This window comes from Cyprinus carpio, chromosome A20 (assembly GCF_018340385.1).
Source record: "Cyprinus carpio isolate SPL01 chromosome A20, ASM1834038v1, whole genome shotgun sequence".
Taxonomy (NCBI): domain Eukaryota; kingdom Metazoa; phylum Chordata; class Actinopteri; order Cypriniformes; family Cyprinidae; genus Cyprinus; species Cyprinus carpio.
The window spans coordinates 14,608,157-14,633,511 of NC_056591.1; the positions used below are offsets into that span (position 1 = coordinate 14,608,157).

General features: G+C 39.7%; 1 pseudogene; it reads left to right on the forward strand.

The window, feature by feature from the left end:
- The first annotated feature begins 4,526 nt into the window (after positions 1–4,526).
- On the forward strand, positions 4,527–16,333 carry LOC109055368 (annotated as a pseudogene).
- The last annotated feature ends 9,022 nt before the right edge of the window (positions 16,334–25,355 follow it).

Genomic DNA, 25,355 nt, shown 5'->3' on the forward strand with positions numbered 1-25,355 from the left:
TAAACATGTTATTGTAGAGGGTGTGGAATTTCAGTGCCATGTGTTCCCCTTTTCTGTGTGTGTGTGCGCACAGAGAAAGGGTGATTTCCTGACCGTCAAAGGCAACAAACCCAACCAAAGAACAAAATCTTATAGTGCAAAGAAATTCAGTATCTTCTTATTATAAAAAGATTTAAAAATGTCAATTCTTTATATATATATATATATATATATATATATATATATATATATATATATATATATATAATATATATATATATATATATATCCCATAAATACTTGGATTGTCGGGGAGGAATTGGCTGACCAGAAGTCAATTTGGTCAAGTTAATTAGGTGAATTAATATCTTTAAAGCAGCTGTATGTAGTTTTGTGTATTTTTGCGATTTTAGAGCCCCCTACAGGTTAAAGTGAAGTTCACTGTCGTAAATGTATCGCTGTCGTAATTACAGTGAATAGCCCTATAAAGCAGTCTACACTTTTTTGCAATTTCGTACCCACTCACCAAACTCTTTGAACAGACGCAGTCAGTGTACTAGTTTATCTATACAAATAAGTATTACTGAAATGTTTAATGGAAATAATATTTACCCATACAAATGGCGATAATTCATTCTGAAGCACCCACTCCCTGACTTTTGAAGTCTAATAGGCTAAACCTTTGTCTTGTCACTCACATTATTTATAGCCTTCAGCTGTGATTGAAACGTCAGTGAGAAACCACCTCATCGACTAAGTCTTTAAGACTTAAATGTGCACTATTTTTGCAACAGTGCTATTTCGATAATGCTGTTCGAGGCAGAGGTCAAATGTAGGCAAAATAGCTAAATCCACATCTACAGATACAGATAGATAATAATTCATCTACTAGTGCCTTTGAGAATGGCAGTGGGACAGACCACCAGAGAGAAGAACCAGCTCAAATTCTGTTCTCCTTGGCTTATTTGAGACAATAGGTGATGATCTCTTCTCTGTGTGTGTCCATGTAGTTAAAGCTTTAAAGGTTCCTTTATTGTGTTAAAATATAGGTAAGCTATGCTATGGGCTGGCACTTCTGTTGTATATGGATTGTGTTCTCACTGAAAATAGCAAGATCGAAGCAAACTGCAGCTGCTCTTGTATGTATGTTCATACAACACATTTAAAGGGGTCATATGATGCGATTTCAAGTTTTCCTTTCACCTTGGAGTGTTACAAGCTGTTCATGAATAGATAAGATCCCTAAAGTTGCAAAGACTAAAGTCTCAAACACAACAAGATATTCTTTATAAAAGTTAAGACTTGTCCACGCCCTCTTAAAACATCTTGTTTAAACACGCCCCCACATGTCTAGGTCACTATGTAGGAAGATTTGCATAACACCGCCCAAATGTTCACACAAAGAAAGAAGGCGTAACTTTGATTCTCACTGTAGTATTGTTGCCTCCATCGGCATGTCGTGGAGATGCTGTGTTTCATTGCGAAAGCGAAAATACTTTGTTTGGCCTTCCAAAAGACGCAACTAGAAATCAGTGGTTAAGTTGTATTTACAACACTGTTCCAGAACAGTTCAACCCAAATATTTAGATGTGTGCAGCGCATTTTACAGAGAAAGGACTGTTTCCTGGGAGAGTTGCCTACAATGCCGGTGTTCTGACAAATAATGCTGACTCACAGCCTGTAAGTACGTTTTCATATTTAAAGGATTTTAAAGAGTAGCGCTTGTTGTTTGTTGTTTCTCCAATTACAAATGCAAACATGGTTTTGTTTACGTGGCGCGATACGCAACACGTAAAAAGACAGTATAAGTCATTATAATCAGTAATTATGTCCCCACTGGATGCAACAAATAAAAAAATGTATAATGGGTTTATTAGTTTTGTCTCGTCGCACCGGGACATGGCATCACAGTATGGTAAGGGATGTAACATTTCCGTCACACGCTTGAGGTATTCGGCGAATCACAACACACTGGATAGCTGGCCAATCAGAGCACACATAGCTTTTCAGAATGATGAGCTTAGTAAAAATAGACTCGTTTCAGAAAGGCGGGGCATAAAGGAGCAACAATAATGTACAGTATGTGGAAAATAATGTGTTTTTTTAACCTTAAACTGCATAAATACACAATTCATTACACCAAATACACAAAATAATGTTCTTTTTTAGCAACCTCATATGTCCCCTTTAAAGGTTTTTTATGGTCACATAACAGAAAGTCATAAGGTCAAGGAAAGTGCATGTGTTTGAGTGCTGAGTGTATCTCTGTCTGTCTGTGTGTTGGTGGGGTAAGTGTTTCAGTATATTTGTAGATGTTTGGTACATTTAGGAAGCTGTGTGTGCCTCCCTGTCTGTCAGTCACAGAGCAATGTTACACACAGTATTTTCATAGCCAGCCATTCCCCCTTAATTCCAGGAAGCCACTACTTCTCTGTCCTCACACATTTAGTTAGGTATCTAAATGAGAACATACCTTAGATTTCTAATGCTTTAAACGAAGCTAATTGTTACACATAATCATTTTCCAAATCCCTAACTCTAACAGGAAACATTTGCATTTAGCACTACTAGTGAAAAACAGTATTTGCTTTCTTTATGACTCAGTTTAACAATTGGGGATGTCCCTCAAATTTAGCTAACTTCTGGGGACCTACTAGAGCTAATTAACACCAAACACACACACATGCTCTGGTGGAAGTATGCATGCAGTGTGAGGTGTGGAAACAGCAAACCATGGTGCTGACATGAAGAGTTTTATTTAAACCTCAATCTGACGTGTAAGTGCTGCTGTCTGTGTGTAATTCAAGAGCAGCAATGGTGTGTTTGTGTGTGTGTGTGTGTGTGTGTGAGAGAGAGAGAGAGAGAGAGAGAGAGAGAGCGAGAGAGAGATATTGTCTGTCTGTCTGTGTACAAATCACAGTATCCTGCACACTGAACTAAGAACTGCTACTCCACATGTTATGGACATATTGTAATCTTTAATATGTGCTTATGCAATAAACCTTAGAAAAAAATAGTTCTTATGACAGTAAAATTCAAAATGAAAGGAGAAAATATTTTGTGCATCTTTTTAAAGGCCTTTTTTTAATAGATGCACCTGCATGCTACACAAATCGTGAGTAATTCTGCAATCTAGTGACTCACAAAATGTGATTGTGCGGGGCCCCTTAAATGCTTTTAAATTTTGACTCCTGTGTCTCTAAAAAAGATATTATTGCATAACCCTGTTGTGTCAATGTTCAAATTCCCCAAAATGGTGCACTGACGTGCCACTCCATGTTCACGCCAAATGCTGTTCTTCTGTTTGCTGAAACTGAACATGCTTGTTAAAATAAGCACCCTACTAGTAGGCGCAGTAGGCCCCTTCTGGCCCATATCTATGAGCTGATTTCCACTGATAACACCCATTCAATCGAGTGATAACATGATAATGCCCATTCAATCGAGTGATAACATGATAACGCCCATTCATTTGAGTGATAACATGATAATGCCCATTCAATCGAGTGATAACATTCGAAGCGGGTGCAATAAGAGGAATGGAGAATGAGATTTGAGAGCTGACAAAAGTTTGATTTCATGCTGGACTAACCCTTGTGGTTTATTTTCCTACAGATCTCTTGTAATTTTATCATTTATGTGTTGCTGTTGAGCCCTTAAGAAGCACTCTTTGTGCCTTATTTATGCATATTAAATAAATGTTTACTTTAACAATACTCCATCTATTCAGCTGTTATAAATAATGTTTAGAAAAAAAAGCAATGGTTTTGTTTAGATGTAGGCTGTTTACATGATGAATAATATATTTTTTTTTCATGGGAATTAATACTTTATTCAGCAGGGATGCATAAATTGATCAAAAGTGAAAGTAAATTTATAATAATAATCCATGAAAGTTCTCTTGAACTTTCTATTTGACAGTATCCTGAGAAAATATTACACAAATTATTAAGCAGCATAACTGTTTTGAACAACATAAATGTGTGTGCGTGTGTTTGTGTGTGTGTGTGTTTGTGTGTGTGTGTGTGTGTGTGTGTGTGTGTGTGTGTGTGTGTGTGTGTGTGTGTGTGTGTGTGTGTAACTTTAACAGAACAATATCCAGTTTTCATCTGATTCCTCAATCTGTACTATTTAATGTGCAATTACGATACTGACATTGATAGGTAGGTGACTTTTTCATTTATAATTTCTTATCATGCCATTTGATTGGTGTTATCTCTTTAGGCAGCAACCTCAGGTAACCTGAAGAAATCAAAACTCTATATGCTCAATGTATCAATCAAGAAAAAATGACTATTTGATACATTTACAGGAAAACACTGGACTGAAGAAGCATATCAGAAAACCACATCCTCCACAAACACAGTCCCTATTGTGGAAAGGCCTCTGATAAGGTTTTATTGTGCAGAACCTCTAATCCAACACTGTGACTCACCCTTTATGCACAAAGTCCAACTGATTAGTCCAGAGCTGTCACATTCATTGAATGCATCTGCCTTGTGTTGCTGACAAAACAAAGTGTAGGCTATTTCCTATTGTCCACTCTCTCTCTCTCTCTCTCTCTCGGTCTCTCCAAAGAAAAAAATATTCAAACATTCCAAAAAATGTTTCACTCATTTTGGAACTTAATTGGCTGGATAAAGAGTTGCAAATTATGAAGTAAAATACAGGAAGCATATGCAAAGGCAATAAAAGGGCGGGGGGAGTGTGTGACTAACGCACCTGTGATATGTCTCAATTATGCGGTTTGACTGTCTAGCTTGTCCGGCGCTTTATGGGCGTTGCTGGTCCAGGTCCACTTGTATCGCATGACTCTAGGGCAGGATTCTATTTCACTCAGACGTACGTTTGTGACAAGCATCTTTTATAAAAGGTAGGTAATACTTTATCTGTTCACATACAATTCTCAAAAACAGGCGCTCGGAACTGGAGTGTCGTTTCTCTTTGGAATAAACGCTACGTATTTGCGACTCTCGCGTTTCTCTGACAGTTATTACTCTGACGTGTCATCAAACCTCTGCGCAAGAGGTAGATATATTTACGGTGATATATTATTAGGCTACATAGGCTATGTTAAAACAAAAGTAGGCCTACATTATTTTATTAGAATGGACAGCAGTTTAAAGTTATTTTTGTAGGCTACTAACGCGGAACATTCGTAAATCATATCAATTGTTTATACTACTGTCTAGATCTGCTCAGTACTTTTTGCGAAAATATGGCGTTATATGGATTTAAACGGTGCTTGCATAAATTATGGGGCTGTTTTTTCCGTAGTGTCATCAGTCATGGAGGGTCTGTCTCGTGCTAACAGTCTCTTCGCTCTGGATCTCTATCGGGCTCTAAGCGCGAGCAACGCTGAGGGAAACATGTTCTTCTCTCCACTGAGCATCAGCGCAGCGCTCAGCATGGTCTACTTGGGAGCCCGAGGAGAGACTGCCAAAGAAATGGCCAAGGTATGAGGTATAAGCATCTGGAGAACAAACAAAGATCTGTGTGGGAGTTTTTGTGTGTGTGTGTGTGTGTGTGTGTGTTTAATTATGAATCTAGAAATTGGCTGCATTCAGCACACACAGTACAATACATTTTAGGTTGAAGAAATATAGATGTAACTAAAAATGAATGATGCAGCCAGTCATTTATGGCTTTACTTGTCTTGAAATTGTTGTTGTTGTTGGGTAACCGTGAGAAAGTTTGAGTTGGAATTATTTCAGTTCATTATCCATGGATGTGGCCAATTCAATAAAATTTCCAAAGCAATGTGCTCTCTTTCAGAATAATCTATTCAGGTTAAGTGAGTTCAGTTAGTACCTACTGGCCCTACAATTCTAAGTTCATGGTGAATACTATAGCAAAGCTATAGTTTACAGTATTTGGTATAGTCACTGCAGTTACATATTAGCCTAACTAACATATAGAAGTAATGAAAATGTTCCAAGTTGCATCAGTACAGCAGTGCTATATGCTGACTTCAAGCGTACATCATCAATCTATTAGAAAGCATATTTGCATGCTTAGCCTGAAATCAAATGCAAAGCAGTTGACATTTATTGATGAACTAGACATAGCAGGACATTCCATTAGCCAAAGAGTGTGTACAGACTGTGATACAACCAGCGAGCAACTGACTCAACAGAGAGAGGGAGAGCCGGAGTAGTGTAAACAAATGATCACAGCTGCACATACCTCTCTTCCCACTCTTTCTATCTGCTCTTTAAGAAGGAGCTTACAAAACAGAAAAAAATGCATCCAGATTTGAAAGGAAAAACAACTGAAATGGACCTAGAATATATTCCAGATTTTAGACACAAAAGCCAACTTGTGCCTGCTTGCTGCCATCAATTCTTTTAAAGTACAAACTCATCTAGATAATGTATGTAAATACTTGGCTTGACAACGGACTTCAGACTCAAACAACAATTAGATAAAATCCTTGATTTAGTTTTCTCCTTGTACTAAATGTGCTCAGAATAGACTCTTCGGTGCACACCCATAGCTTATTCTGTAAGGCATACCATGAGCATTTTTTCTTCTTTTGAATAAAAGAGAATTATATAATTAAAAAAATGACAATTTTGTAAAACTATTAGCAAAGTCTCTCCGGTGTAAACAAATACAGTTAATATGTGAACTTCCCTTTCCCTTGCAGGTTTTGTCCTTCAGTTCTGTCTCTGATGTTCACTCTCATTTTGAGAGCCTCACCTCTGCAATCAACAAGCCACCTCAGCAAGCTTCCTACATCCTTAGACTGGCCAACCGTCTCTATGGAGAGAAAACCTTCAGTTTCTTACCTGTGAGTCCATTCCGCCTTCATAAAATGGGACATTATGAAGCTATTCTTTTCACTCAATTATAAATTTCCAATTTAGAGGTCTTTCTTGAGTCCTTTTTGCTGATTGGTGTCATGTGTCCTGCAGGAGTATTTGGACTCCACTCTGAAGCTGTACCATGCTGACCTTCAGGCTGTGGACTTCATTGGAGCATCTGATGAGTCACGACAGCTCATTAACAAATGGGTGGAAGAGCAGACAGAGAGTGAGAAGATCAGCTCCATATACATTTCTATTTCAGATTAAAGAATCAGTTTTGACCTGTTGATTGAATATATTCTTTTCAAAAGATGTGAAGTCAGGAATGCAAACTTGTGTTTTGTAGATAAAATCATAGATCTTCTCAAGCCAGGAATGGTGACCGGAATGACCCGACTAGCTCTGGTTAATGCCATCTACTTCAAAGGGAACTGGCTACAGAATTTAATGCTCAAGACACTAAAGAAATGCCATTTAAAATAAACCAGGTCTGTTTGCAAAATATTGTAAAAATGTAGTTGTATGTCCTTACACTATGCATACCAAAAATGAGAGAGGGTCATTCTCTTTTTCATGTTCACTTTCTCATATGTGCATCTGTCTTCCATCAGAATGAACGCCGGCCAGTGCAAATGATGTACCAGAAGAAAAAGTTCCCTTTCAACTATGTCTATGACCACCGCTTGCAAGTGCTGGAGTTGCCATATATAAAAGAAGAGCTCAGCATGTTTATCCTTCTTCCTGAGGAAAGTCAGGATGGCTCTGACCCTCTTCTTAAGGTCAGCAAAAAGTTTTTGTACTGATCTGCTTGACTTGACTGTATTGTTATCTTGCATATATTCAGAGACTGAGAATTTGTGTGTTTGACAGCTGGAGAGCGAGCTGACCCTTGATAAGCTGCATGAATGGACCAACAGAAACAATATGGACACCCAGACAGAGATCATAGTCCACTTGCCAAAGTTCAAGCTGGAGGTAGAGAGCTCCTTAGCAGAGATATTGATGGGCATGGGGATGACCTCTGTGTTTCAGGGTCCAAAGGCTGATCTGACTGGAATGAGCAGTCAGGGTGGCCTCTTCCTTTCGGCAGTGGCCCACAAGGCCTTTGTGGATGTAAACGAGGAAGGCACAGAGGCAGCAGCCGCTACGGCAGCTATTGTGGCATTCTGTATGTTTCGAGAGGAGCACTTCATGGCAGATCACCCCTTCTTGTTCTTCATCAGGCACAATACCACCAACAGCATCCTCTTCTTTGGCAGATTCAGAGGCCCATCTTAAATTATATGATGTTTGTTTGTCTAACACTAAAATAAACAATAAATACTACTATTTAGATGTCAATAATTCACATTTTGTATTTCTTTTTTTATAATATAATAGTGTCTTTGATTTGGATTGAGATAAAAAAAAAAAAAACCCGCTAAAATAGGGTTTAAAATTTAGCTGGAATTTTTTGGCACGCAATTCATGCAACATTTTTAGCACATTTTTGATAATGCATTTATTGATTATCACAACAATTCTTTTGCAAATTCGCTAGCTGGGACAAAAAAGTAAATCAAAAGTCTGTACAGTCATTATGGAGGCTGACATCTCTGTTTGATAAAGAAGAGACATTTATAACACAGTTGTTAATGTACAGTACACTAAATACACAGCATATCCCATCATTCATCATGTTCAGGAACTCACATGCCCCAAAAATAATGGGATGTCGAGGAAAGTGTAGGTAAGCTTAATTATTTAGATATTACATGTATTTTGGCATAAAATATTAAGCGTGGCAGATTTGTTACTTACTTGTTCAGATGACAATATATGGTGAAAATTCTTATTTGGGTCATATATTCCAAGAAGTAGGCTAGAATCTGTGATTACTAAATACAGTGTATATCTACACCGGTGTGGTGACTGACAGCTACACATTCACCTCAAAACAGATTAATCTTCGCTGGATCACAACACATGAATGGAATATAATTCCGCAATGAACTGCAATTCCAGGTTTTCAAACATAGATGGTGACATAGAGGCAAAATTTCCGGACTGCAGCTTTAATGTAATTTCTTTTTCATTCATACTCATCGCCGAAGGGCGTCCACGAGCAGAAACTCCACAAGTGAGACTCGCTGATGACGTTCCAGGAAATTCATCTTTTGCTGTAGATGTAGCCTAGTAGCTGAATTACATGCAGATAGAAGTTTTACTGTTGTAACATGAAAAAAATAAACACTGACTGCGACAACATTTGGTTTTATCTGTGCTCTTCAAGCCATCTCGGGTATTTTTATAAGAATAAATTTTCAAATGCAATGCTAATCGATATAGCCTTTATCACTGTATAGAATAATATAAAGTGGCATGATTTCTTTCTCGTTCTGTATAATGAAAACATGTCAGATTACAATAATAAGTTATTTCAAAGACTCGACTGATGTTGTGAAGTGAATTTGAACTAAAACATATCATTATACTTTTGTTGGACAACAGGTTTGTAATATTTCCTTGTGTTTTCATGGTAACCAATTAGCAAGATAGGCTAACATACAAAGCCAGTTAGCCTTACTTAACAATCAAATTAATTCTGCATATCATTGTCTTGTATTACGATGTGGACTTGTTTTGGATGGTGGAGAGGTACCCATGTTTATGTAATGATCTGTTTAAATTAAGATATCTCCAAGTCAAAATACATTCTCACTAGTTCTTTATGAGGTTGACGATATCTCTAAATGAACAGGGAGTCGTTGTTATTCTGTTGTTTTTGATATAATCTTTTAATTTCTGACTAGTAATTATTGCAGTAGTGACTAGTATCTATTTAAATATTACTAGTAAGCATTCATTAGATACTAGTTCTTATTTTTTTAGATACTGGTACTAATTCATTAGATACTAGTAACTATTTAATAGATACTAGTAGTTATTCATTAGGTACTAGTACTTATTTATTAGACACTAGTATCTTTTGTAATTACTAGTAGTAACAATTCTTATCTTACTATGGCAAGCCGTTTTAACATTTAATCTATAAACCGCACTAGTATCAAATTTAACATTACTAGAACTTATTTTTTTAGATACTAGAATCTTTTCCATTAAGTACTTGTACTTATTCATTAATTACTAGTGCTTATTCTTTAGGTACTAGTGCTTGTTCTTTAGGTACTAGTAGGGCCTTTTGCACTGCCAGAACTTTTTCATAGTACCAGAACTAATTGTCTAACTACTCACTTTTGGGTGTTTTTGCACCACCGGAACTAGGTGCGATTTTAGTATCGGACTGCCTTTTTCGAAAACCAAATTAGCTCCTACTACGGAGCAGGGTCTAACCAGCACAACTGGTACAATCCGTGACGTAAGTAGACATTGATTGGCCAGACGCATCCGAAAACGCCCTCACCCGCCATGATTTAAAACGCTGTGTAAACATACTGTAAACATTGTGTCAACTTATTTCGCAAATAGATTGGACAGCGATAAATATACAGATGCTGAAGTGCAGGCACTTGTAGCAAATGTAGCACTGCCAGTTGTCATTGGAGATTCTTAGTCCTCCTTTCCATTCTTTCAATCGCTTTACGTATACATCGACATTCCATGTCCATTATTGTGAAACCCGCGAGACACAACTAAAACACAGCTCCGATCACAGCATCCTCCATACTTCTGTTGTTAACGTTGTTCCTTGTTAACGTTGTTGAATGCCGCGCACACAATGACATCTCTGTCGGCCGGCTTACGCCACGTCCTAGTACACAGGGTCGGTGCGAATGTGACCCTTTAAATGGTACTGGGAAATAGTTTGCGCAAAATCGTCCTAGTACTTTAGTACTGTACATTCAGTTCTGGAACTAATGCAGTGCGAAAGGCCCTAGTGTCTTTTGTAAAGGTACTAGTACTTATTCATTAGATACTAGTGTGCATCTTATAGATTAAATGTTAAAACGTCTTTCCATAATCTTACTAGTCAGATCTGTTTTTTACTTGTCTTATGTTATGACTAGTCCAAATGGCTACAGTGGTGTTCAAATTACAAATTTACATAGTAAAATAAAAAATCATACTAGTAACATTTCGAATAAGAACTAATATCTAATAAATGTGTACTAGTATCTATTGAATAAGTACTAGTATCTATTTAATAGGTACTAGTATATAATGAATTAATACTAGTTTCTAATAAATAAGCACTAGTACCTAATGAATAAGAACTAGTATCTAATAAATAAGTAATAGTATCTAATGGACAAATACTAGTATCTAATAATAAGTACTAGTATATAATGAATAAGTAGTATTACATAAAAATTAAGTACTAGTCACCAGTGGAATACATACTAGTCAAAACTGAATAGTTGATATCTCAATGACGGATCCCCATAGAAGTCAATGGCAAAAAAAAAAAAAAAGTACTAGTAAAACATATAATAGTTACTAGTCATTATTGAAATAACTTAATCTGTTGAATAAATACTAGTATCTAATAAATAAGTACTAGTATTTAATCAATATGTACTAGTATATAGTGAATATAGTACTAGTACCTAATAAATAAGCACTAGTATCTAATGAATAATAAGTACTAATATCGGATTATTAAGTACTAGTATTAATAAGTACTAGTAACTTTACAAAAACACTAGTACTCAAAGAATAAGCACTAGTTAATAAGTACCAGTACCTAATGGACAAGATACTAGTATCTAAAAAATAAGTACTAGTAACGTTAAATTAGACACTAGTGCGGTTTATAGATTAATTGTTACAACGGCTTGCCATTCATGAACGATTTTAGCAACTCATGTTGGTCAATCGGCACACTTTTGCTCTGCACACATTCTATCACGGGGCGGAGCCCCCTCCAGTTCACACTTCGACATACAGAGACAGCACCACCAAACATTCTTATTAAACATTTTCAGTATAATCACATATTTTAGAACATCCAGTGAATATTTGAACACGCAGCCCTACTACAAACACTTTACAAACATATGCAGTGGAGCTGTCGAAACAACGAAGAGGACAACTGAATTACGCCGAAAGGACATAAAAAAGTAAAATACTACATTTTATATTTAGTGATTTGAAAGAGGGATGCATAAAGTATGATACTCAATTGTTGTTTTGGTATTTCAAGCAGTGTCATTAGTCATGGAGGGTCTGTCTCGTGCTAACAGCGTCTTCGCTCTGGATCTCTCTATCGGGCTCTGAGCGCGAGCAGCGCTGAGGGAAAACATGTTCTTCTCTCCACTGAGCATCAGCGCAGCGCTCAGCATGGTCTACTTGGGAGCCCGAGGAGAGACATCTGAAGAAATGGCCAAGGTACGATAAATAAATACGTTACCATTGGTGCGATAACTTTAGTCTAGTTTCTGTTTTCAGTAAACTACATTAATAATTAAAAATAAAATTATTTTTATGTATTTGGTGTAATTGTCAATGTTCTTATGTGGTTTAAGGTATATACTTATATATATAATATATATATAATATATATATTTATATGTATTTGGTATATAATAGGGATATATATATCAATATAGGTATATATGTTAATATATATATAGATGTATATATATATGTATATATATTATATATATATATATATATATTATATATAATATATATATATATATATATAGATATATATATATATATATGATATATAATATATTATATATATATACATTATTTTCCACATACTGTGCATTATTGTTTCTCCTCTATGCCCCGCCTTTCTGAAAAGCGACGTATACGCTGATAGGCCAGCTATCCAGTGCGTTATGATTGGCCGAATGCCTTAAGCGTGTGACAGGAATGGTTACGTAACTGACCCCCAGTATTGGGAAAAATGTTTTGGTAACATGAGTCAGACAAGTTTAGAAGTTTTGGAAGGATAGCAGAAGAAGAAGCCCTGTCATGTGAAATAATAAATGTAGAAATTGAGCCCTGCCGTAGTATTGTCACCCATTTTCACTTCTTTGGTTATTTCCCTTTACATTAGTAAACACTAATTTACTTTATCTTTCAATTTGGAATAAATTATTAATTTGACAAAAATAGAGTAATAGCAAAAGGATGTTATGGTTTAAACTGTATGTATTACAGAATTACAACTCCACAATCTCAATTTTCACTGATGGTTCCAAAGCTCCCGAGACAGGATGAGCATCAGCAGCTGTATTCGTCCCAACACTTATTAAATCAAATTGTTGAAAGAGTTTCTTGACTAAGTAGGAGTTTACACTACAGAGATGTTAGCTATATTAGTAACTATCAGGTGGATGGAGGATACTCGGCCAATGAATGCGGTGATATGTTCAGATTAACTTCTCTGCATTATCAATCAGTGGAAGATTTTCCAAGACAAGACAGTTTGTATGAAATTATTTTTATGTATGTGTAGATGAATAAGATAGGAATTAAGATATGGGTTCCTGTGGGTTCCAGCACACGTGTGGATGGAAATGAGGTTGTGGATCATTTAGCAAAACAGGCACTGCAATGATCACATCTAGAAATTATTAATTCAACCAAGCAAAGAGAAGTTACCTGCTAAAATTAGAACTGCAATAAAATGAGAATGGCAAGAAGTTTGGAACGAAGGGAGGAGAGAGGAAGACATCCCTTTATCATATTCAAAAAAAATTTGTGGGTTGAAAAGAGTTAATTTTGCGTAGTAGAAGAGAAGATAAAATTATTACCAGACTTCGCATTGGCCATACTGCTTTAAATTTTTATCTATATAAAATGAATAAGCATGAGTCTGGAAACTGTAGTCTGTGTGGATTACTAGAAACAGTAGAGCATGCACTTACATTGTTCTGCTTATGATAATGAAAGAGCATTTCTGTTGGAAGAATGAAAAAATATTATACTTAAAATTTTAGAAGTTAGAGATTTTTTCATGTTGTTTTTTATTTTTAATTTTTTTTATTTTTTTTTATTGATTTAGTGCTTCCCATTTCATTAATGTAGTGGCGGGAATGCACCTATCGTTTGTTTGCCAACCGCCATAAAACTCCAAAAGAAAGAAGAAAAAGAATGTTAAGCCCCTCAACACTGTGATGCCGTGTGTCCCGGCGCGATGAGACAAAACCTATAAAACATTTTAAAAGAGGGGTTTTTTTTGTATAATGTGGGGATATTTTTAGATTATAATTATTTATACTGTCTTTTTATGCATTGCATCGCACTGCATAAACATAAAACCATGTCTGCATTTGTGATTGGAGAAACGACAAACAACAAGCTCTAACAGTTACTCTACACTGCTCAAAACTCTCATTTGAGTCATCATTGGCAAATCCTTTAAATATGAAAACGTACTTACAGACTGTGAGTCAGAAGCACCAGACTGTCCTTGCAAAGTTGGAATTGCCTCCACTTTATAGAAACAGACACTGGCATTGTAGGCTACTTTCACAGGAAACATTCCTTGTCCTCCACAAAATGTGCTGCACACATCTGAATATTTGGGTTTTACTGTTCTGGAATACAACTTAACCACTGATTTCTAGTTCTGTCCTATTTTAAAAGGCCGAAAAAAAAGTAGCTTCACTTTTACAATGAAACACAAAGCCTCTACACAACATGGCAGCAGCGGCAACAGCAAGAATAAAAGTTACACCTTCTTTCTTTGCGTGAACATTTGGGCAGTGTTATGCAAATCTTCCCACATCGTGACGTAGACATGTTGGGGCATGTTTAAAATCAGCCCTTTTAGGTAGGAGTAGTTGACTCTTAACTTTTATAAAGAATATATTTTTGGATTTGGAGACTTTAGTCCTTTGCAACTTTAGAGATCTTCTTTATGCAACCAAGAGCTTGTAACACTCCAGAAAAAAAAGGAAAAATTGAAAATCGCATCATATGACCCCTTTTTGTGAGATTCACAAGCCCATCTGTCTTAATTTTCCGTCTCTTTGCAGGTTTTGTCCTTTAGTTCTGTCTCTGATGTTCACTCTCATTTTGAGACCCCTCACCTCAACCATCAACAGTCCATCAGCCTCCTACACTATCCTCAAACTGGCAAAACCGTCTCTCTGGAGAGAAAACCTTCAGCTTCTTACCTGTGAGTTTAATCTGCCTTCAATGAGACATTTTAATGCCTCTGTGTGCTTGAGAAACTGTCTTTGATGTTTTGTCCCTGCAGGAGTATTTGGACTCCACTCTGAAGCTGTACCATGCTGACCTTCAGGCTGTGGACTTCATTGGAGCATCTGACACGAGTCACGACAGCTCATTAACAAATGGATAGGTTGGAGCAGACAGAGAGTGAGAAGATCAGCTCCATCAGCTCTGCTAACAATTACAATTACATTGGAAAGAATAATTTTTAGACTTATGATACATGTATATAGATATTTTATCTTTAAAACTGATAAATAAAAAAACTGATATGAAGTGTGCAACAATACTTTGTTGTTTTTCAGATAAAATCAAAGATCTTCTCAAGCCTGGAATGTTGACTGGGAATGACTCGACTAGTTCTGGTTAATGCCGTCTACTTCAAAGCGAACTGGATGCACATATTCAAAGCAAGAGAAACTGAAGAAAATGCCATTTAAAATAAACCAGGTACTTTCCACTTTTTTTTTTGGGGGTGGAACAGCATAAGCATAAACTGGAAGTCACTTTTAAAATCTTTTTGCAACTGATTGTGCTTACCCACTGTACTTATAAGTAATTCTTGCAATACCCACACAGTTACGCACCATAAATAATAACTTAATTTTGTATGTGTTATGCATTCCTTCATTTAATGACATTTGTCTTCAATCAGAATGAGCGCCGGCCTGTGCGAAATGAATGTACCAGAAGAAGAAGTTCCCCTTCAGATACATCGCAGAGGATGAACTGCAGGTGCTGGAGTTACCATATAAACAGAAGGAGCTCAGCATGTTGATCCTTCTTCCAAAGGAAACTCAGGATGGCTCTGACCCTCTCTCTGAAAGGTCAGCCAAAACTGCCAGACCAAAGCAAATGGATAGTTTGAATCGGAATGAAATAGTTTTGGTGCTAGTGTGATGTTTGTTTATTTTTTGGTATGTGTGTGTGTGTTGACAGCTGGAAAGTGAGTTGAACCGCATGTTGACAAGCTGCCTCTTGACTGAGGACCAAAAGAGACAAAATGGCTACGCAGATGGATATCAGAGTCCATTTGCCAAAGTTCAAGGTGGAGCGTTGAGACGGCTCCCTATCAGAAAATTGCAAAAGATGGGTATGAGCTCTGTGTTCCAGGAAACAAAGGCTGATCTGACAAAGGCATGAGCAGTAAAGGTGGTCCTCTTCATTTCACAGCAGTGATCCACAAGGCTTTTATTGAGGCGTCCAATGAGGAAGGGCACTGAGGCAGCTGCAGCCACAATGCATTGTTTTTTGCCCTTGGCAGTTCCCGTCAGGCAACTACAGTTTTCTGGAGTCAGAGCAGCAGATCACCCTTTCCTGTTCTTCATCAGGCACAACCCCACTAACAGCATCGTCTTCCTTGGCAGATTCAGAGGCCCATCCTAAAAATGTTTCTGTTACACCCAAATGAAGAAATATGTTTTGTTTTTGAATGTTTTATGAAATAAAACATCATTCACTATATGCATTTGTTTTTGTCTTCCAAATGACATTTAGGAAAGTTGGGGAATTCTACCCTTTAAACCACATCAGTGTTTGAAAATGATCTTTAAATTGTATCTTTGTCTCAGATACGTATTGTACTATAGATGAAAAAATAGACAGCACACAATGTAGTGCACAAAAATCGTTTTGTATTTTTCCCTGTTTAAAAATTTTAAATAAAAGCATAATTACCTTTTTCAGATTTGAAAAAAGTTTTTTTTTTTTTTTAGACCAAAAGACCAAAACTAAATTAGAATTGAGTATCATTACAACAGGCAGCATTAGTAAAACAGTCACAGTGAGGGGAGCTAACCACCAGCTCCAAAGAAATTCTGTGTTGCTTGTTCAACAATATTATGTAAAACGTTTATAACGCAGTTCTGTAATATAGCCTATTAGGGCTACATAGGGCTATTCTTAATAAACATTTTCATGATTACATCTTTTAGAAAGTTACAATAATTTATAAATGTGTGCAATTGGGCACAGCAGTGAACTGGCCTGAGCTGTAGAACCAAAAAAGAGGACAAACCGAAGTACTGCGAGAGGACATACTTAAGAAGCGTAAAATGCTACATTTTCACTGAGTCGTGGGACCTAACAGTGTTTTGCAAGATGGTGCATAAACAGTGGTAATCACAGCTGGTGTTTGGTTTTTTTATTAGTCGCAATGTCATCATTCATGCTGAATAAAAATAAATACATACATAATTAAATATACAAAGAAATGCAAAAAATATAAATAAATATACTAATAAAAATCATAAATAAATAAATATACTTTTATTTTCCTTATTATTATGTATGGATATTTTTATTTTGTTCACTTTTTATTTTCTCTTTATTTATTTCCACTTTTTGGTTACTTCCAAATTTTATGTATTTATTTAGGCCTACATAGTTCTATATTCATTATTTATTTCCACATGTATTAATTTCTACAATTTATTTATAGCCTTTATTTATTAATTTATAGCCACATTTATTAATTTCTACATTTATTTATAGCCTAATCTTTGAGGCCACAATTGTGGTGCACCAAAGGAAATACAAGAAGTGAGAAGCCTAGAGGAGGTGCCTTCTGATAGTGGGATGAATGACTTATGGCCAGTATGGCCAATAATTTTATATCATGGGGTTTAAGTCCCGTTATTAATATCCCCCGTATGTATACAACGGAAGCCCCTAAAGGGACGTGTCGGTGGGAAAACATACGGGGGTAGGAGGAGGGAAAAAGAGTTTTAAAAGGTGCGGATGTGCACGCGTTGCCGGCATATCCTTTCAGCAAACTTTTGCGTTCCCCTGGGACAGTTTTGCATCCTTCCCGTTAAAAAAAAAAAAAAAAAAGAAAACAAAGAAAGAAAAAAAAAAAAAAAAAACACGAAAAAAAATAAAAAAAGGGAAAACGCCTTCTTCGGTACTTAACGTTAACCTCGGTTCCATAAGATAAGGGAACGAGGGTTCTGTATTGGACAAACTCCTTTTTTTCCTTTCTCATGAAGCTCTGATTAGTTCACGTTTTGTGTAGCTGCCCAAACCAATGGCGCTTCCGCCCTCCAAAGGGTGCGGGGCTCGGACGCCTATATAAGTCAGTCCGTCAGCGGCCATTCATTCAGATCATTCTACTGAAGCGACGGATTCATAGAGTCATGCAATCTTGTAGTGCTGCAAGTGACATAACGCTTGTTCCCTTATCTCAGGGAACCAAGGTTACATTAAGTACCCGAAGCGTTCCCTTTCGAATGTTCACTCTCGATATGTATGGGAATGAATCCAATCACGCCGCACTACGAGCAACAACTTATATGGTGCTCCGCGCGCCAAGTATTAAAGCACTAAATAAGGGCCCTAAGGGAACCTATGCATGATCTAGCCCCGAGCGTAGCTGAGGGCATGAGAAAATCACTACCCACCATGGTGAGGTTTAAACAGATAGAATCTGCGCGCAGCCAAGGGCGGGGAGGTCTAAATTATTAGAATATGGCAAAACGTGGACGGCGACGACCAAGCCGGTCGGCCGCACAGATCCCCCCCCTTTTTTTTTTTCCACTGATAGATATGCCCGCCGGGGACACACACCCATGGAGAGAGGCCATTTCCCCTTAGGGAGTGAGGCTTCTCAACACCAGTAGGGCATTCCATTCCTTCTGAATGTCTAAGCCAGAGCTATTGCATGAACAATCCATCTAGGACAAGAGTCTTGGCTTGGTAACTATTTATGATAAATTAGTAAATATTTAGATTCCGCTTGTAAGTAGTTACTGACCTCTCAGTGTCAAACTGTCTGTCAATTCTGTTATAAGGAAAAGAACTTTCGTTCTTTACAATACTACTCCGCATAGCAATGTAGCTAAAATCTGCATGATAGAGACTTCGTTTATGAGCAAACAATGAACAACCTGCAAGTGTGATTACAAAATAAACGACTTTATTAACTACCCTAAACACTTAAAACTCGTCGAACATAACCATACACGCACACAGTGGGTATAGAAAAAAAGGGGTAACGCCTTAGCAGTAAAGAGAGGGAAGAAGAAGGAACGAAAACATGAAGCTATCCATAGGAATTTTGATATTCCTCCGATCTACAGCCTGAATGAACACATCAGGTTCTTAGTTCCAAACAACACACCTTTGTAAAAAGGTGCAATATGTACGTGAATGTATCAATTAATAAGACTAAGTTTGATACTTTGCAACAATCTCAGCCTTGTTTGAAAAAAGAGTCGTGATTATGCAGTTCTTTTGGGGGCTCCAGTTGGTCTCTGCTGAAGTGGAGAATGAGGAAAAGACCAGTTCGAATCAGAGGATCTTGATGAATGGAAAGTCACAGCACGAACGGCCTGACGCAAGCTTAGCGATGGTTTTTAGGCTCTTAGCTCAGCATCTCATCTCCTTGAATTCCTGAATCTAAAAGACCTGCCCCTGATCTGGTGATCAGTGATCTATATATGGGGACGATGTCACACCCTCAGGGATTTGAGTGAGCCAATGAGGGAATGGTACTCCTTTTGGAGGGAAGTTTTACAACTCGTTGTGTTCTAGTATGGTGTCCGCATCCATAAAAATTAGATTGGGGGGCTTTCAAGAGAAGAAGCTTTAAGATTCTTATAAAACTAATGTGTTGCATAGGCATCAACATATAATGAGACACTCGAATTTAGATTAATGAAAATACAAAACATCAGCAACCGATTAGATACAAAAACATCGGAATATAGATGAGGTTATAATAACTAGTGATCCATCATAAGCATGTATAAAACATTACAAGACACAACACACAACTTACAACGGGGAAAAAAGTACAATCATACACATTTGCCCTAAAGTATATGTGAATTAATTCAAAGAAAGTTTTTTTTTATGAATTAATTAGAGAAGAGTCCCTTTTTATGTGTATTATGTGTCTGTTTTTGAGAGACTTGAGTGAAGAGTTGCTTAAGCCAAATTCCTTGGCGTCATCAACCCTAGTGTTATCAGAGAGTGTGCCTTTGGTTGCTATGGGAACCAGAGGCCGTTTCTGCCTTTTTTTGAGGTTGGGGTGATATTGCATTTTGGGGGAAGGGTCCATAGACCCTTTGGTTCAATGAAGGGAAGGCGTTAGATATTGATTGTTAAATATAACAAATAGTTGTGTGCTGCTGAATTGGGGTCCAAATGCTAACACCCCTTCTGGTGGCCTCCAAAGCATAAACTAAAACAGCGGTTCAGACTGTCTAAACAGGTTAGAGAAGTTCCCACATAGACTCTCAGAGCCTAAAACAGGGCAGAGAGCGTTCGGTCCCTGCTCGCCGTCTGCAGCGGGGAGCGCCAATAGGGATATTACTTGCACTCTAAAGGAACATAGCCATGTCTCAGTTTCAAAATGACCTTGCAGTCATGAGCCCAAACTCAAGACACGAGGCGCTGGACCGACAGTGCTTGTAAGTCACCCACACGCTTAACCGATGCCAAAGCAAGGAGAAAGAGCCGTTTTTAAGCGATAAGGGTCGCAAGTCAGCATGAACTGAGCGGGCTCCAAATGGGGACCTTTTAGGGCCCCTAGGACCATGGATCAGTCCAACATGGCACAGTCCGAGGGAGAGGAGGATTCAGTCTCCTCGAGTCCCTTCAGAAATTTAACGACCAAGTCGTTCTCTGCCCTATTGAATGGCCAGCCTCGAGAGAGAGATGATTCGCTGCTATGGCCGCCACATATTACTTTGAGTGTGGATTGGGGCGCGCCCCTTATCCAGCAGCTCTTGCAGAAAAAGTCAGCATGCAGGACACGTCACATGAAACAGGGTATCCACTTGGTTTCCTTGACTCTCCTGATGATCTGGGGAATCAGGTTGGGCGATAGGAGGAAAATGGCATACAGGCCAGTTGTGGGCCAGGGCATCTCCCTGTATTGAGAAAAAATGTTAGGCAATGAGAGTTGTCTTCTGAGGCGAAGAGGTCGACCTCAGCCTTCCCAAAGACCACCCAAATTCGCTGTACCGTCTGAGGGTGCAGCGCCCAATCGCCTGGGGCTACCTTGGTTCTGGACAACATGTCCGCTCCCAGGTTCATCTTGCCCGGCACCCATTAACCAGCCCTTAGCGAGAGGAGTGCTTCTGTGCCCAAAGAAGGAGGCGCGCCGAACCAATCTGTATAAGGCATGAGACTGAGGACCACCTTGGTGATTGATATAAGACACTACTGTCGTGCTGTCTGAATGGACCAGGACGTGGTGGCCTTTGATGGCCGGAAGGAAGGAATAAAGTGCTAAGAAGACTAGCAACATTTACAGGAAGTTGATATATGTAGGCATCGCTGCTGAGCTGTCCAGGTGAGATGCCCATCCTCACTCCTGTCTGAAACAGGCGTGTGGTCTACAAAGGGGGCCACAGCTTCGATACAGGGGTGGTCCACCCGGACCAGAAATCTCTTCAACCGCCAAGCATGGGGCGGGACTCGGCTTTTAGCCAAAATTGGAGGGGTCGCATGTGGAGCAGGCCCAGTGGAGTTACAGAGGCGGCAGCAAGCCATGAGGCCGAGCAGCCTCTGAAAAACCTTAGGGAGCGTATCGTCCCCAGTTTGAGGGAAGCCGTCAATCGATGAATTGTCAGGGGACCGAGCCGGCGAAATCCACGGGCCCGCTTTAGGGTGGGAGTCTAGAAACCGTTCCCAGAAAGACAGTTCATGGTCTGGGCAACAACTGGCTCTTCTGTGGGTTGATGACCAACCCGAGGCAATCTAAGTGACTGAGCAGCAGCTCTTTTTGAGCGTTCAGTTCCCATTCTGATCTGGCTAAAACCAGCCAATCGTCGAGGTAGTTCAATACGTGGATTCCCATCTGCCTGAGAGGGTACAGAGCCGATCTACGCACTTCATAAAAGTGCGTGGGGCCAGGGACAGTCCAAACGGAAGGACTGCTACTGATAGGCCACTCCCTCTGAACACATAATAAGAATATGGTGTGTGGTGTGTGGTTGTGTGGTTTTTGAAGTAAGCATCTTTTAAATCCACGGTCAAAAACCAATCCTCGGGGCAAATATGCCAGAGAATTTTCTTGACTGTCATCATCTTGAACGACCGGCGCATAAGCGCGCTGTTCAGATGTCTGAGATCTAGAATGGGTCTGAGCCCGCCGTCTCTCTTTGGGACGAAAAAGCCTGACTCGCTGTTCGCTGGGGGCACTATTTCCACAGTGCCTTTTGCAAGCAGTGCTTGCACCTCCTGCCGGAGAACAATAGCTTCGTTGTCTGGGACAGAAGTTTGAACGCCGCCTCTGAAGCGGGGCGGTCTGCGAGCGAACTGCAGCAAGTAGCCTCGTCGAATTGTTTCCAAAACCCATCTCGAGATTCCCGGAATGGCTGCCCAGGCCATGTAATGTGAGGTGAGAGGTGTTATTTTCTTGACGAGAGCTCGCCTTGAAAAAGCGGGGAGTCTACTTTCATATAAGTGATTGAGAGAGGATGAGGAATTTTGCTCTTTAAAGTATGTGGGTCCTCTATCACAGCGGTAAAATATTTCGGGCATGCGCTGCACCTGCAGGACGTGACCCGCTGAAAATGAAACTCAGAGGTGTTCAAAGAGGTGAGGAGTGAAGGCGAGCTGTTTTGGTTGGCGTTCCGGCCAAGGCGAGAACAGGGCCCCTCCTTTTCCCTCTCTAGCGCCTCAGGATGGCTTCGGTGGCTCAGGGTCCAGCACAAAAAACTCATGGGGTGGGGACCTTGACGCTTCGGGAAGGGGAAGCGTTTTGCCGGCTGTATTGCTGTTCAACAGCCCGGGCTCTTTCTTCCGCTGAGGCTGATGCTGCGCTGGCTTTGCAGGCTAAATAGCAGGGCTCTTCTGGCGGCCAGCAGCCGCGGTGCCAGGGTGTTTAGGGAGGAAGTGACACAGTGCCTGTGACGTCATCTGAGCCTCCGAAAACCATTCAGTGAACCCATGAACAGCGGAGCCGAATAGCCCTTTCGGCGAGACTGGCGAGTCGAGGAAGGCCATTTTCTCAGCGTCCCTGATCTCTTTCAAGGAAGGCCATTTTCTCAGCGTCCCTGATCTCGTCCCAGCGTCCCGTCTTGCTGATTGCTTGCGCTGTGGCCTTTGTAGCACGCAGAGTGAGATCTGTTGCTGTGCGCAGCTCTTTAAAGGCCTCCTGGTGCTCTTGGCCAAACTCGTCCATACTACAGAGAAGTTTAGCTTGAAACACTTGAAGTATCACCATTGTGTGCAGCGCTGAACCGGCCTGTCCGGCTGCTGCATTAGCCCTGTTGGCGATAGCCGAGGTGGTCCTGCAGGGCTTGGATGGATGTGCTGCATGGCCCTTTAAGCCGAGGGCAGATGGTGGGCAGAGATGTGCGGCAATTGCTTCCTCCAGGGGGGGAGTTTGGTGTATCCCCTTTCGTCAGCGGCATCAACGGTGGTGAGAGCTGCTGCAGTAGAGGGGTTCACCCATGCCGAGTAGGGGGCTCGCCACGTCTTAGTGAGCCTGCATGGACAGCTGGCAAGAACGGGGCTGGGTGCTGATGGGAGGATTGCTGGCGGGGTCTCTGGCAGGAACCATTCATCCAATAAGCCATGGGCAGGCTCATCCAGAGCCGACCACTCGAGGCCCAGATCCTCCACAGCAGGGGGTCTCCACCCTGCTCCTGGAGAGCTACCATCCTACAGATTTTCAGCTTCAACCACCAATCAAACACACCGGAACCAACTAATCAAGGTGTTCAGGGCTACTTGATAATTACAGACAGGTGTGTTGGAGCAGGGTTGGAACTGAATTCTGCAGGACGGTAGCTCTCCAGGAGCAGGGTTGGAGATCCCTGCTCCACAGCCTTTGCAAGGATGCGGATTAGCTCGGCGTCTGGCTTTGGCCTCTGCCCTTGAGGGGGAGGGGCTCCTTTGGCTCCTCGCTGGAATCACCCCAATCCTCCGTTCCTGATGCCGCCAAAGGACACAGAGTCGTCAGCGGTGATGTCATCGATGGACAATGTCCTCTCGGAGCTGGTACCGAATGAGACCAGTCCGCTCGCAGCTGAAGAGGGGCGCTGGTCCTCATGCTTGAGAAGCACACCGCCATGAGAGGATGTGGGGAGGGCGGGACATGCAGGCCTTGGCGGTGTCCGGAACGGAGGATTGGGGTGTTTCGCAAAAAGAGCACGAGCCATCAGCGAGCTGTGCCCCGTCTTCATCGTTGCAAGAGTCCCTTGCACGAAACCACAACTCGCGGTGCGACATTGAAGCAACGCACGCTGAAATTTGCTCTTAGAAAATTTGCTCTTTGCCCGGATGCCTGAAGTGATGCTTCCGTCGCTGCTTTCGGCTTCTTCCACGGCAGTGAGCAGAGCTGGAGCTTCTTCTACGGCTTCTTTCTTACAGAAGAGTCAGTGAAGAGATGATCCTTGTCACTGAAGGAGAATAATCTGATGAATGGCACTACAGATGGACTTATATAGTGGTCGCCCCACCCCCTTTGGTGGGCTGAAACGCCATATTGGTTTGTGCAGCTACAAAACGTCAACAAATCAGGCTTCAGCAGAAAGGAAAAAAGGAGTTTTGCCATACATAACGAGAGTGAACGTTCGAAAGGGAACCAGATGAGGTCGGACAGACACTTCCTGTTTACTTGTAGTGGTTCATACAGCTCATTCACAATCGTTCATATAGTTTTATTTTTAACTTGGACTCAAGTATAAAGAAATACAGTCAGTAGTTCAAGGCACCATTCTGGGACATTCTAAAATGCTTAATGTGGCTTAATAAAACAGTGACATTGGAGGACCAAATTCAGTAGGCCTATAATTAATATTAATACTAACACTATTAATATTAATAACCTTATTAATAATTTTACTATTAATAAAATACTATTCACAGACAGAATAGCCCAGAATGCAAACGCAAACGTGCTAATGCACGTTAAGCTTTTCCTCCAACAGAAAACCGTTATGGACGAATGAAGAAAACACTAAAAAGGCGAATGTAGGAAGACGGTGAACCGTGCTTCGCTTTTTATTTACGCTCAAATTTTTTTTGGCCCGTTTTCAGAATAAAAGAATAACGCATTATTTTTAAATGCAAATAACACTGATGTATCATCTAAAACGGACATTAAAGATTTAAAGGCACAATTAGTATTATTTAATTAGCCTATCTGCTCAATTACCCTGTATAAAAGAATAAAAGAAGTTTATTCAAGTGTGCTATTAGTAAACTTCTTTTAAACTAAAAATAGGAAAGTATGCTTTTAGTTACTTTTTATGCACTTCTCCGGAAATGGGCTTTATGTACTCCTCAGAAATATATGACTTAAAATGACATTTAAGTATACTTGACTTATACTTACAAAAAGTCTAAATACTTGAACTTTACTTAAGTATACTTAATAAAATAAACTTGAAGTATACTACTTTTTGGTAAGGGTAGGGACCAAGTAGTTTTTCTCTTAGGCTACTCACGCTTTTAGGCACCCTGCTAATATTT